Raw genomic sequence first — 14695 nt, forward strand, 5'->3', positions numbered from 1 at the left:
AAGAAAAGTCACCTCTGTTTCCATGGTTCAGAGATATTGCTAATGTATTCGTTTATATTCTTCTAGTCCTTTATTTTTCTTGTGCTTATAAAAACATCTTTTACAAACGATAATGCAGGGCCAGGTGCGGTGGCTCACGCCTGTAACTCCAGCACTTTGGGAAGCCAAGGCAGGCGGATCACCTGAGGTCAGGAGTTCAAGACCAGCCTGGCCAGTGTGGTGAAACCCTGTCTCTACTAAAAATGCAAAAATTAGCTGGTCATGGTGGTGGGTGCCTGTTCTCCCAGCTACTCAGGAGGCTGAGACAGGAGAATTGCTTGAACCTGGGAGGCAGAGGCTGCAGTGGGTCAAAATCGTGTCACTGCACTCCAGCCTGGGCGACAGGTTGAGACTCTGTCTCAAAAAAAAAAAAAAGAAAGAAAGATAATGTACTTGCTACTGGGTAACCTGCTTTTTAAAAACCAATGTATCATAAACTTTCCTCCAATCCATTAAATATTATTCTACATAATATTAATGGCTGCATTAAATTATATTTTAATAAACATTTTACATTAACAAAGGAAAACAAAGTGCACTAGCACTTTCTTGTTTAAATCATTGATTGGGAAAGCACTTTCTAGGTAATTCTTGATTTGTAGCACAAGGCATGCAATAAATTTAGGGGTCATAATAATTCACCAAATTATTTTATGATTGTGACTTCCTACAGAGAAAGGAGCTGTAATAATTGAACTTGAAATCAAGTTCCTAAGATTTGCAGAAGTTTAAAATAAGTCCATGTACCATATAACTTTCTTAATATTTGCATCTGTAGAATCAATGTAGTACTGAGAAATAAAAAGAGATCTCAACAGAGGACCTAGTTCACCCATTTCACCATAATCTGTTCACTTTAATTTGCATATCTTAATTTGAAACATCAGTATACAGAAATCTTCACAGATTTTTGTCTCATTTTTTTTTTTTAACATCTATGAATAAAATTCTACAATGGCCTTTACTAGCACTTGCCTGTGTTTAATAACTTCTACTGTCCATGTGTCAGAGGCGTTTGACCCAGAGCAACTCCATCTTGAGTTGCTGGGTAATAGGGGCTGGGTAAAAGAAGGCTGAGACCTACAGGATTGCATTCCCAGGAGGTCAGGCATTCTAAGTCATAGAATGAGATAGGAGGTCGCTACCAGATACTGGTCGTAAAGACCTTGCTGTTAAGACAGGTTGCAGTAAAGAAGCCAGCCAAAACCCACCACAACCTAGATAGTGAAGAAAGTGACCTATAGTCGTCCTCACGGCTTATTATATGCTAGTTATAAAGCATTAGCATGCTGAAAGACACTCCTACCAGCGCCATGACAGTTTACAAATGCCACACCAATGTCAGGAAGTTATCCTATATGGTCTAAAAAGGGGAGGAACCCTCAGTTCCTAGAATCGTCCACCCCTTTCCCAGAAAACTCATGAATAATCCACCCCTTGTTTAGCGAATAAGTATCATTGGTTGCCTAGCTGAAGCTGCTGCTCTGCCAATAGAGTGGCCGTTCTTTATTCCTTTACTTACCTAATAAACTTGCTTTCACTTTACTCTATGGACTCACCCCAAAATCTTTGTTGCAAGAGATTCAAGAACCGTCTCTTGGGGTCTGAATCAGGACCCCTTTCTGGTAACACATGAATTCATTGTATCTCCCTTATAACTTAAATCTCTCCCACGGCGTTTTGGCTACCTCCCCGCTGCCTCTTCCTCTGTTCATTTTGCTGTAGAGGAAGAACATCTGGTCGCTAATTCTTTCTTTCAAAGATGCTTTCCAAGGTGTTGATGAGTAACTTGCAGAGTAGAATAGACCTGCAGGTGGGCTGCCAGGCATTCCAGCTGAGATGACCGTCAACATGTCAGACACATGATACCTGACGGAGTGGTGTCATTTCCATTTAATATTTATTTTCACCCACGGGGTGTATGGCACTCTAAACAAAATGTTTACCGTGAAAGCCGTCTTGAGGTTCAGTGAAACCAGTGTCACTGAACGTGCTACTTAAGTCTCCATTGTAGAATATTTGACACCATTGAAAGTGATAAAATGCAAAAAACATTTAGAAGTAGCTACTTCCCCTCTGTGTTTTCTCAGCCAGTGAGAGCTAATTGTTGTGTTGACAACCCAGGGCTTCTACTTGGCTAATTCTGTGATCTTTTGAAATGTTAATTACAGTTTCCGAGTTATCATTGTTTCTCCTTCCACAGTTTTAGGTGAAATGGGTTACCTTAACTTTATCTTTTTTTAATGACCTAACCTGACTGAAATGAATTGGTTTTTTACCTCTTAGAGGGGAATCTTCTGTCTGAGACACATGTGTGGGTTTCTCCCGATCCCTCACAATACCATTAGCTACCTTAATGGAGCAGATGCCGCCGAATTAGCATTTCCACTCTGGATGTCTCCCTGCAGTTCTTCATTTCTATCATTCTGTTTTTAGATTTACAGTTACTTTTGTAAGTTTACAAAATAATGATTTGTTACCTTAACTTGAAAACGCAGTGATTTTTCCCCCTCCTGTTGTTTTTTTCTCTCCCTGTCCATTTAAGCTGTTAATAAATAAATTAATAATAACTGTCACTGGCTGGGCATGATGGCTCACGCCTGTAACCCCAGCACTTTGAGAGGCCGAGGCAGGCGGGTCACCTGAGGTCAGGAGTTCGAGACCAGCCTGGCCAACATGGTGAAATCACATCTCTACTAAAAATACACACACACACACACGCGCGCACACACACACACACACACAATAGCCAGGCGTGGTGGTGGGTGCTTATAATCCCAGCCACCCAGGAGGCTGAGGCAGGAGAATCTGTTTGAATCCAGGAGGCGCAGGTTGCAGTGAGCCGAGCTTGTGCCACTGCATTCCAGCCTGGGTAACAGAGCGAGACTCCATCCCAAGATAACAACAATAATAATAACTTCCACTATAGAGACTCTGTATGTGCCAGGCACAGTTCTATGCGTTGATACAGGTCAACTCAGTTAATTTATACCCCCTCTACAGAAAAAAAAAAAAAAAAAAGTCCTGTGAGGTGGATACTGTTTTTAATTCTTCCTTACCGAAGAGGGTAGTCTTTAATTAGAATAATTAACTTGTCCAAAGTTACTCAACCAGGTGTGTTTATTAGCTTAAAATATGACCTTGTGTTAAAAAAAAATCTTCAAAGGAACTTAGAAGATCTGAGGCTTAGACAAAACGATTGGGAGAATGATTGAGATAGAGTAAGATAGAGCTGTCCTCCCTCTCTGCTAGAAAAAGATTTCCCTGGGCTGGGCGGACTACCGAGAGCAAGGGGCTGGAATAAGAGCAGACGTGTCAAAGAGGCTCAGGCAGGGGACTCCACAGGGTGCCGCCCAGCAAGTTCTGGGCAGGTGGCAAAGCCCAAGAAAGGCTCTTTTGGTGAAAACCCAAGGCAGATATCAAAAAAGAAATGGCCTCAGTGATTCCAGGACTCTTAATGGTATAGAAGTCACAGGATGATTCTCGGGGTCTTCAGAAGTAGAGCTACAAGACCTGAGAGGCCGACGGACAGAAACTAGCATCATTTCACGGCACACAGGTCTATCGCCAGCCTAAAATCACAGAGGCCCATAGACATCCCAGCAGATACCTGCAAAGCCAGGTGACCTGAGAGAGCCACAAACCCTCTCTGGGGTCCCCTTTCCACGCTAAGACACAATTCCCAAGAAAAGTTGAAAGAAACACAAAATTGACTGAGATTAAGGTTCTCCTGTCCTCACGGAGTAATGGCTTAAAATAAGAAAGTGGATGCATTGTTGAGAAATACAGACGGTTACATTTCTTGTCCACGGCCTGATGCTATGCATGTCAGGAGGTTGACATGAATGTATCTGATGCATTCATTTAAAGTTTTACCACTTCCATAGAATGACTGCTGTATTGCAGTAAAGAAACTTTGCTTTCTTCTCTTTTGAAATAAGGGATTTTATGATAGATTATCTGACTTTTAAAACTATCTGCTGTTTATGTAGTAGATTGCTATTCAGGAATGTCAATGGTGAGACCCATTCAGGGAACCTGAGTGACTCCTAAAGTTTGGAAAGCCATCCTTAAAGATCACATTACAGTGCAAAGACTCGATATGCACGATTTAAATAAACTTAAAAGAAAAGAAATGTATGCTATCAGAAGTCAGAAGCGGCTGCCCTTAGGGGTGGGGGTGTTTACTGGAAGGGAGGATGGGGGAGTATCTGGAATAGTCATTATTATGAATTGAATTGTATTCCACCTCCTTTCCCCTGCCAAAAATATGTTGAAGTCTGATCCCTAGTACCTGAAAATGTGATCTCATTTGGACATGGGATCTTGGCAGATATCATCAAGTTTAATTCAATATGACCAGTAGAGAGGATACCCAGAGATGCAGACACACAGAAAGAAGGCCATGTGAAGCTGGAGGCCGAGATGCGGATATGCATCAATGAGACAAGGAACAGCATGCACTGCCAGCCATCACCAGAGCTCAGAGACAGGCACGGGACAGATTCTCCCCCATGTCCACCAGAAGGAACCAGTCCAGCCAACACCTTGACTTCAAACTTCTAGCCTCAGAACTGTGAGACAATAAATTCCTGTTGGTAGCCCCCCAGTTGGTGAGATTCTGTTTCAGCAGCCCTAGGAATCAAACGCACAAGTCTCCTGGGCTGAATGCTGGTTACACGAGAGCTTGTGAAAATTCGGTGAGCTGTGGACTTACCAATTGTGCATGTTTCTCTTGTATACAACACTTGAACAAAGGGGTCAAAAAATATATATCACAAAGCAGATGCTTGGAGGAAGTGTTGGAAAAAGCCGTTTCTTGTGCTCAGCTGGCAGGATGAATTCCACTCTTCTGTGGTCACTATCTTCCTGTGCTTTGGAAGGTACTTGGAGAGGAACCATGTGAAAACACGATGTTCAGAAACGGTCACAATAAAAGCCACACAGAGAAAGTGAGCGTCACTGAGAGGGCTCACATCTCACGGAGAACGATGGCCCTCTCTTAGAGGACAAATAAAGGGAAACAATGGTTTGTAAATTTGAGGGAAACTTGATTTCTCTTTGCTTGTACTTATCTGTTCACCTGATCACCACTGCTGAATCGGCTGTAATTGGAACTCGTTCTTTGCCAGGCCCTGCGGTTGGGGGGATTTGCTCACTTCTAGCAGCCCCCCCGCTTTGTTTCCTAACAGATGCCCCCTGTTTGTCATGGACGCTTCCATAGATAAGAGAAAAGGAAAGTGGAAGGAAGCGCAAAGAAGTCTGAGCCGCAGGGAGTCTCTTCAGGCCCTGGAAACACTTGGTAACTTTTCTTACAACTGTCACTGGTGTTAACTTCTAACCCATTAAACTCGCTTACAGGATAGCTTTAGGCAATGAAGCAGGATATGGCCTTTTCTTGGCCTCTCCCTTTCCAATTCCAGCAAAATGAATGAAACACAAAAAGTTCACAGGGGGATCGACTGGGGAGGCAGGGCTGGGAGTTGGTGTCGGAAAGAGCTTTTAACTGGCCTGACCATTACTGTCCTTTCCCATTTCAACTTTTATCTGCCCATTAACTCCTTAAGTTTGCTCATCCATCCATCAAAAATAAAAGAAAAAAAAATCCCAAATGATGTGTGAAAAGATCTTCAGGGTGTTGCTAGGTCTAGCGTGTCATCTCCTAAATTTGTCCAAACATGATTGGCTTCTCATCGGGACACAATGACTCTGTTTTATGAATGGTCATTTGTGATTTCTTAAAACTTTTATCTTTAAGATGTCTTTGAAGTATCTGAAATGATTTCTGTTTCTGACAAAATGAAGAGGTAACTTTCCCAAAATATTGCAGGGTCAATTTTTATAAATGAAGAGTGTTTATGATTAATTTTCAGCGACTATATAATGATTACTTACACAATCTCACATGCTTTTCTTTGAAATATGTCAAGTTAATGATTCTGTTTATGGTGTAGGAACAAAATAATAAAATATTTAGTGCTTTGATTTATAAAATAAAAACAAGTTGTTTATAGGCATCCGTATGTATTTGCTAAATTTACATGCGATAGGTCCTTGCTCAGATCTTTGCTAACAAAATTCTGTTGCGGTCCAAAAAAGAAAATTTTAATTCTTGACAGTAAAAGGGATCCAGCTGATAGGTTTTCTTAAATTTGGTGAATAGGATCAAAGTGAAGAAAAGTGAGAATAGCTAAGAAATTCAAATAGAAGTAGCACTCAATCTGGATCAAAGGTATTCATTCACTTCATTAATTCATATAACATTCAATGAAGTTATTAATATAAGAGATGTAAAAGATTAAGTCCCTGCACCAAAATCTCTACAGTCTTGGAAGGAATATGAATATAAGATTAAAGTAGCCTAAATACACTTCAAGACAGAATATGAAAATCTTGTAATCTGTACATAGTAATTGCTGAGATGATGAAGGTATACATAGACTATCCAAGAACTTGAGACAGATGCATTTCCTTCATGATAGTTGCACAGAGGCGACAACATCGATGTTTTACATCATTGGCCCTTCTCATTTATCCAGGCTCCATGTTCCCACCCACAAAATAAGATTTAACTTCTAGGTAATCTCTTTACAGTCATTATCTCCTTTTACTACTATTATCTCATAATTATTGTTTGGAGCATGAGAGCAATTTCTCATATAGAAAATAAAGAGGCCAGGCACAGTGGCTCAAGCCTGGAATCCCAACACTTTGGGAGGCTGAGGCAAGCAGATCACTTGAGGTCAGGAGTTCAAGACTAGCCTGGACAACATGGTGAAACCCTATCTCTACTAAAAATACAAAAATTATCTGGGCATCATGGCAGCCGCCTGTAATCCCAACTACTCAGGAGGCTGAGGCAGGAGAATGGCACTCCAGCCTAGGTGACATAGTGAAAGAAAGAAAGAAAGAGAGAGAGAGAGAGAGAGAGAGAGAGGGAGGGAGGGAGGAAGGGAGGAAGGGAGGCAGGGAGGGAGGGAGGGAGGGAGGAGAAAGGAAAGGGAAAAGAAAAGAAAAGCTTGGTCACATGCCTTTAGTACAGTGTCATTTTTTAGGATAAAGTTCATTTTTTACACTGAATCATCTGTTTACAATGTTAATAAACTGACATGTTAGGGCAGGGGCTGCCTAATGTATGACGAGCAGGATGTGGATAAGAATCAGAATCCAAATTCAATTTTAGACACAACCACTATTTAACTTAGCTCAGCAAACAGAATTCAGTATGTGCCAAGCACTGTGCTATGTTTTGGGATTTGAGGATCAGTATCCTCTACATGTATTTATGTGCCTGCTATGGCCTATATTTGCTGCCTGTGTCTAGTTCACTTTCTTACCTAGGATCTCCCTTACAGCAGGAAAAATGACATCATTTGAATGAAAGAGTGAATATTAGAGGAAGGCCTGGCTTTGGAAGAATCCAGTCTGATAAAGAAGATGAGTGTGGACACAACTATGACAGAACCAAACTGAGCACACTCATAGACACAGAAACACGTGCACACACAGTCTAGAGACGGTGAGATAATTCTGGCTCCAAAAGAGGGCTGGATGTGGGAGGGGAAGGGGATTCGGTTTAAGTGTGAGGTGGGGGGAGGGTAGAACCCTTTTACGTAGAAAAGTATGCTTTCCCAGTGAACTAATTACTCCTCAAAACTGTATTTCCCACCCTCAGCACAGCTCTGCAAGTGTTAATTGCCACCTTTCAAGTAAAGAAAGTAATGTCACACTCATGATGGAACAATGTCTGTCCGGGAGACTCTTCCGGAGCTAACAGAGGGCATGAATACGAGCAGCTTGCATAGCTAAGGCCAGGAGGTAGGTCAGGTGCGTGGTGACACTCTAGAAAGGTGAAAGCGCAGCAGACCGCCTTGCCTTAAAACTGTGCAGCAAAGCCTGAGCACAACCATAATGGAATGTGAAGATCCTGATATAAAACTTTGTGAACTCAATTGACTCCAAGTCCAGCATGCTGTCTACACAGCTTCCTTGTATTTAAATTGTTCAAAGACTTCTTTTCCCCTTAATCTGCTAATTCCTCAATTCCTCTGGTATTAAGATTACCAGAGAAGTCCTCTCAGGAGAGCTGATAACACCATCTACACTAAGGACAAGCAAGCACTTCCGTGTATGGGGAGTGGAGACAGGGTAGGGGAGGCAGGCTTCAACTCTATTTTGTGTCTTCTTTTTCATATATGGTTTTCCCTACTCAGGATTCCAGCAGGCAGCCATTGCTTTGGGAGCTTTTGCCTGAGGAAGTTGTTCAGAGCTGGAAAACAGAAGCTGCTTCTCCTCCAAACTCTGGTTTTCATTTGCAGAAGTGTACGTATGTGCAGAACGAGACTGCCCTGATCGCACCTGGTGGGCTTTGGAGAGCAGGCCTAGAGCCCAGCTGAAGGAAAGAGCTGTTCCCAGAGTTAGGAGTAGGAGGTCTTTGGTCCTTGACCTGCAGGAACCTGCGCCCTGGCTATGCGGGGGGCGGCTGAGCCTCTAGACCTGCAAGGACCACATGGGGCCTGGAAAGATCTCCACAAGCCCTGGGGACAGAGGATAACACAGTAATATCTAACATTGCATTCCCCAAAATGCTGGTGCCCTGGGGTGGGGGTCAAAGCCAGGGAAGCCAGTTTACAGAGAACGAAGTAACATTTTTTCCCCACTTCCTTCTGTTGGCTGAAAGTAATTCCTTCTACAATAATTATGTTATATTTACTGTTTTACATAAAACACAGTGAGTTCGAGTGATCAATTTTCAATTTACCAATTTATCAAAATAAACATGCTTATAAACGGATTTTAATTAAAGCCTAGTTATTGGGGGAAGTGGAAAAAAATACATATAGCTTCCAACAAATGTCTGTTCCTTCATTATTTAATATATTTCATATTTAATAATGTTAATTTACATTTCATAACAGAGCAACAAGGGAAAGAAACCAATTTTTTTAGTGCAAAATGCTGTAATTTTAAGATTGTAAGAGTTCCTTTTGAAAGTTATTTTGTAGCCTATTTTATATTTTGAGTTTTTTATGACAAGAACATGATATACAGAAAGGTCTCTTTAAGTATTTTTGTTGTATGGCTGATTTGATTAATGAAGGGAACTTACAGTTTATTGGAGTATACAATGGCACCAATTTGGGAAGGTGATTTGCAACATTAACAAGCAGCTTAAAATTATTCATAGCTTTTGATCCTGAAGTCCCATTTCCAGGTATTTATGCTAAGGAAATAATTACAGATATATGCAACAATGAACAGAATGCTCAGCTGAGTGGGGTTTAGAAAAAAATTTAAAAATTATAAAGAACTCTAATATCTCGAAATAAGACCCTGAGCAAATAAGAATGGCCCATAATATAATGAAATGCATGCAGCCATTATAAATTACGTTTCTATAAATTATTTGTTTGTTGTATATTCTTAAGATAAACTCAGGTATTCAAACAGATGAGATACCCTTTCTGTACTCAATCTATCTGACTTGTGTGTGTTTATGGGATTTTAATTTTCTCCTTTTTTACCTGTATGTTCTTAATTTTCCTCAATGGCAAATCATTACTCTTAAAATAAGAAAAAAATTATCAATAAAATACATAAGACTGTAAATATAAAAAAGAAAAATGTGAATATAAGTTGTCACATTTCTTTTTGCTCAACAAAAAGAAAAAATATATTGAAAAGGATAGTGATTATCACGTATCAGTCAGTTATCTTTATCTTGCTTAAGATTTAGTAACAGACTTTAATCTGAATAATACTTTTTTAAATTTGTAAAGAGTATTTTTCAGAGCACCTGTAGATATACCAAAAAATTGAGAAGATAGTATAGAGAGTTCCCATTCAGCCTCTCACATTTTTCCCTATTACTAACACTTTACATTAACATGGTACATTTGGCCGGGCGCGGTGGCTCAAGCCTGTAATCCCAGCACTTTGGGAGGCCGAGACGGGCGGATCATGAGGTCAGGAGATCGAGACCATCCTGGCTAAAACGGTGAAACCCCGTCTCTACTAAAAAATACAAAAAACTAGCCGGGCGAGGTGGCGGGCGCCTGTAGTCCCAGCTACTCGGGAGCCTGAGGCAGGAGAATGGTGAGAACCCGGGAGGCGGAGCTTGTAGTGAGCTGAGATCTGGCCACTGCACTCCAGCCTGGGCGGCAGAGCGAGACTCCGCCTCAAAAACAAAAAAAAACAAAAAAAAAACAAAACAAAACATGGTACATTTGTTACAATTAATTAACCAATGTTGATACATTGTTTTAATCAAAACTCCATAGTCTCTTTAGATTTCCTTAGCTGTCACCTAACGTCCTTTCTCTGTTTTGGAATCTCATCCAGGATCCTACATTACATTTGGCCATCACGTCTCCCTGGACTCTTCTTGGCTGCGACACTTTCTCAGACTTCCCTTGTTTTGATCCCCTTGACAATTTGAGGAGGACTGGCTAAGTATTTTTTAGGATGTCTCTGTATTAAAAATTGTCTAATGTTTTTCTCGTGATTGAACTGGAGTTTCAATAATATATTCAAAACAATCCTTCTCACATCCTGCCCTTCAAAAAAAAAAAATTCATACCCTCAAACATAACAAAATCCCCCAGCCTCAACTCAGGATGATGTTATGTATCTTGTAATTCATTGACAAATTTGCAAAATGACACTAAATACTGCAGGCTGCAGGCCTTTCCATTAGTAACCTCACCCTAGGTACAAATAAACATCATTTAATGGAATTTCCATCAATGGAGGAGGCTGATCTTTGGCCTCCTGGGTTACAGGACGCTCTTGTTAGTTCCCTCCAGCACCTCCTCCACATGCTGAATTTTAATGGGGCTGGGAAACCTGTGGGTTAGAAGTGTATTGGTGTTATTTCCTGTTTCCACTTCAGTAAGCCTCCCAACTTTCTGATTTGACATGAATTTCGGGAGGGAATGCAATGTACACAACGGGAAACAAACACCTAATTTTTTTCTTCTTTAATATGGCAACTTTTAAAAGACAGTGCAACTTTAAAAATAGCAAATATTATCACATTGTGAGGAAGGGAAGTTTTTATAATGTACTAAGAGGTCCAAGTCACATGATGCTTACTGCCTAGTTTTTGTAAGCACTTTATAAATGCTGAGTGCTGGTGTTCACATGCCTAATGCCTACCCTTTACCAGGCGAGATCAAACTCTTGTCTCTACTCCACGTGTTTCTCATGTCCTTTGAATACTCCACATTTTATAACTGAAATCTAGGACAACCCTTTGAGTTGAGAAAGAAAAATTAATTTTTTTTTTGTTTAACATAAAATAAACATAGGTGATTTCTTTCTTTTGTCATTACCCAGATAGGCTAGGTTCTGAGACCTAGTTGCATCTTAGCAGGAGGCCAGTGGGGAGGAATCTGGGGATGGATAGAAAACTTGCAGAGCTCATTCCCGAAGGAGAGTGTCCATCACATAACTCCTGTTGTCACCAAGAAAGTGGGACCAGGTCAGCCCTAATTCAGAGATGGTTCTAAGTGACCCACCAGATGTTTGTGTTGGACTGACCAGTTTATGCTGTTCTCTGCAGGTGTGTGATACGGTCCAGGTTGGGGAAGGAGCATTGTAAGAATTCCACTGGGTATAAAACCCAATACCAAGCAGTAGGGATTTGGGGAAAAAGTCTAAAACCAGTATTAGAACTTAAGCACACATCAGAGCACTTCAGCATTAATCCAGACCCTGGAGTAAAGCAGTCAGTGGCGGGATTGGTTATAAACTGACCACACGCTGGGCTTCCGAGACGCCTCTGTGTGGTTTTGAGCAGCAAGACAGATTCCAGATTGCTGACTTTTTCATATTTATTGTAAATATTTTCCTGGTTTGTTATTATCTTGATATTTTGATTCACACACATATCAATTTTGAGTTAATCTCATTGTATGATGTTCAATTTTTTTTTCTGAGCTTATTGGTTTGGAAAGATCTACTCCACCAATAAGCCAAATCATTCATTTATAGTTTACATTAGTTTTTTTCTACACTTAATTATTTTAGTCATCTGAAATTTAATTTTAATGTATGCCACAAGGTGAGAATCTAGATATATTCTCTATCCTTAGGTAATTAATCACTCCCCTGCACCAACCATTAAAGAAAGATTTTAGTTAAAAAGTAACTTGTCTCGCCTACCTTTGCATCATAAATGCCTACATCTAATATTGTGTCTGATCTATAGCAGTTGCTCAATTAAACATTTGTTGAGTAAATGTATGCTTATTGAACCTGTTGCCTGTCCCTGGCATCTAACATGGTGGAAAATTCATCTGAAATGACAGAAATTCTTGGGTAATGACAAATCCCCGAGGATTCCTGTGTCACAGCTAACTAACTGATATGTATGTGCAATTGTTTCTTTTGGAGATGGAGCTATAAATCAAAAGAGCGTAATGATTATGCTTAGTTAGGAAAGAAAAAACTACATTCTAAACAGTAGTCAGATGCTAGGAATTAATGCCTACCATCAAAGTCTCACAGGCTGCTTCCAAGTGAGACAAGCTTCTCAAAGTCATGACACCTGGGGTCTGTGGATCCCTGCCCTGCCACATTGCCGTCCTCCGGCATGGCTTCCACCTGTCCCTCCCTGGCCAGCTTGCCTTGGCAGCTGTACTGAGGGAGATGTGTTTCTACCATTCTTTCCCTCTAATAACACTTACTGATTACCTATGGTTGTTCTCTGTTTTTGGAATAAAAACATTTTTATACTTTACGTTTAAGGCAGTGTTGTAGATATAGCCTGTAAGAGTAAGATAAATTCTCTATTCACCACCTGTGACTTGGTTTCCCTAAGCCACAGTTTACTTATCAGCAAAATGGAAGGTAATACCAGCTAACATTTCTGTACCATCTATTCTGTGCCTGGCACTGCTCACAGTGCCACATACCTATTAAATTATTTAGTACGCATTAACTCTTTGAAGTAAGCACCATTTTTAGACCCATTTACAGACAACAAAATGGAGGCATGATGAAGTAATTGCCTTGCCTAAGGGTTAGAATCCAGGCCCTCTGGCTCTGAAGTCCCTGCTCCTAGCCACGGTATTAAGATGTCTCCGAGGCATCATAACTAGCAGCCACCTCAGAGAGTTGATGTGACATTGAGACACCATATGCAGGATACCCGGTGAGCATTTGATGCGTGTTTACTCTGTAACAGGAAACAGGCCCCGGCTCACTGATCTTACCTTCCATAGGGAAAACAGATGCTCACACAGTCACTTTCAGCAAAGAGACAAAGGTGATAGGAGAAGAGACAAAGGTGATAGGAGAGGAAGAAGTCCAGGAGGCTGGAGACCACATGACAGGGTCCCCAATCAGAACTGGGGGAAAGGAAAGGCTTCTCAGAGGGAATATTAGTTGTATTAAAGCCAAATTAAAGCATGTTCCTTTTCCTGTGAAAATCTCAGGGGTTTATTTCCCTCCACAGGACCTGTTTGTTTTGCTTCCCCTTCCTCCATTCTCTTCACCTACTCTCTGCCCTTCACCTTTTTCAGAATTCTTGGGGAAACAGGATGTGCCCAAGCAATCCAATCGTGTATATGCATTCCACAAACACTGGTGGGTTGGGGAAGCACCACAAGAGATATTAGTTGAGTTACACCCACATGCTGTAAGCTGAGGAAGAGACGATTGAAGCGGAAAAGGATTAAACGTTTTCAGGGACATTCAGAATGTCACATTTTACAAGATGTTTACTTAGTTACCTCTAGTATTAGCCTGGATGGGTCTCACGATTTTTTTTCCAAAAGCAGCTGAATCTGAGCATGGTTCCTCAAGTTATATGAATTCTGAGTAAATGTGTGCACACACATCTGAAATGATACCCCTTTGGCTTACTCATAATGTGTGTTGAATGTAATATACTGAGAGACCTTTGGGGTCATTTAGTTCAACTTCCAACTCATAAAGACTTTCCTTTTAGCAGAAAGGCAATTTATCTAGTTTATCCATTTTCTCTTAAATAATTGCAGTGATGTGAAGCTCGCCATGCCTCAACACAGCCATTTTGATGGTTGTATAGCTATAATTCTGAAAGTCTTGACTTACATTGACCTAAGTCTGTTGACCTTTGTTCTGTCCTCTGCAGGGAGACAGACACAAAAACAAGCAAACATGTTTTTCTTGTAAATTCAGACAACTTCCTGGTTTCTCTTTGTTCTTTGGATGAAATAATGTCAGTTGTTGAAGGTCTTATTCATATTCCAGCGGGCAAGCTCTTCTAAGTACGTTACCTAAACATTTATTTTTACATATTAATCCATTCGTTTATTTTAAGAATGTTGTTGCCAAGAAACTTTTGAATAATCTGAGAAAATTGAGCATATGATACTACAAATTACTTTTAAAAACAGAACCACCCAATAACAGCTAAGAATAAAACAAAACATATCTATGAGAAATGTATTTTTAACTATTGCTTTATAAATTGTGTTTATTTCAACTTACTCGGTGTAAAGATGATACCCTAGAACATGACAATAATTTAAGCAATAAGATCAAATATGACTTCACTAATAGGATTCAAGAGGAATCTCTTATAAACATACTTCCTTTTCGAATGCACCTGTTTGCTTTCAAACTCGTTTTTTAAACAATAGGAATAACAATGGTAGATACAAAATAA

At 40.4% G+C, this 14695-nt stretch overlaps 1 long non-coding RNA gene across 1 annotated transcript; it reads left to right on the plus strand.

The window, feature by feature from the left end:
• Positions 1–4368: 4368 nt before the first annotated feature.
• LOC103214768 (uncharacterized) lies at positions 4369–11921 on the plus strand. Its single transcript, XR_012092689.1, has 5 exons — positions 4369–5341; positions 7395–7558; positions 7715–7857; positions 8253–8361; positions 10381–11921. It is a non-coding gene; the product is annotated as an uncharacterized lncRNA (long non-coding RNA).
• The last annotated feature ends 2774 nt before the right edge of the window (positions 11922–14695 follow it).

Source organism: Chlorocebus sabaeus, chromosome 3, assembly GCF_047675955.1.
Source record: "Chlorocebus sabaeus isolate Y175 chromosome 3, mChlSab1.0.hap1, whole genome shotgun sequence".
NCBI lineage: Eukaryota > Metazoa > Chordata > Mammalia > Primates > Cercopithecidae > Chlorocebus > Chlorocebus sabaeus.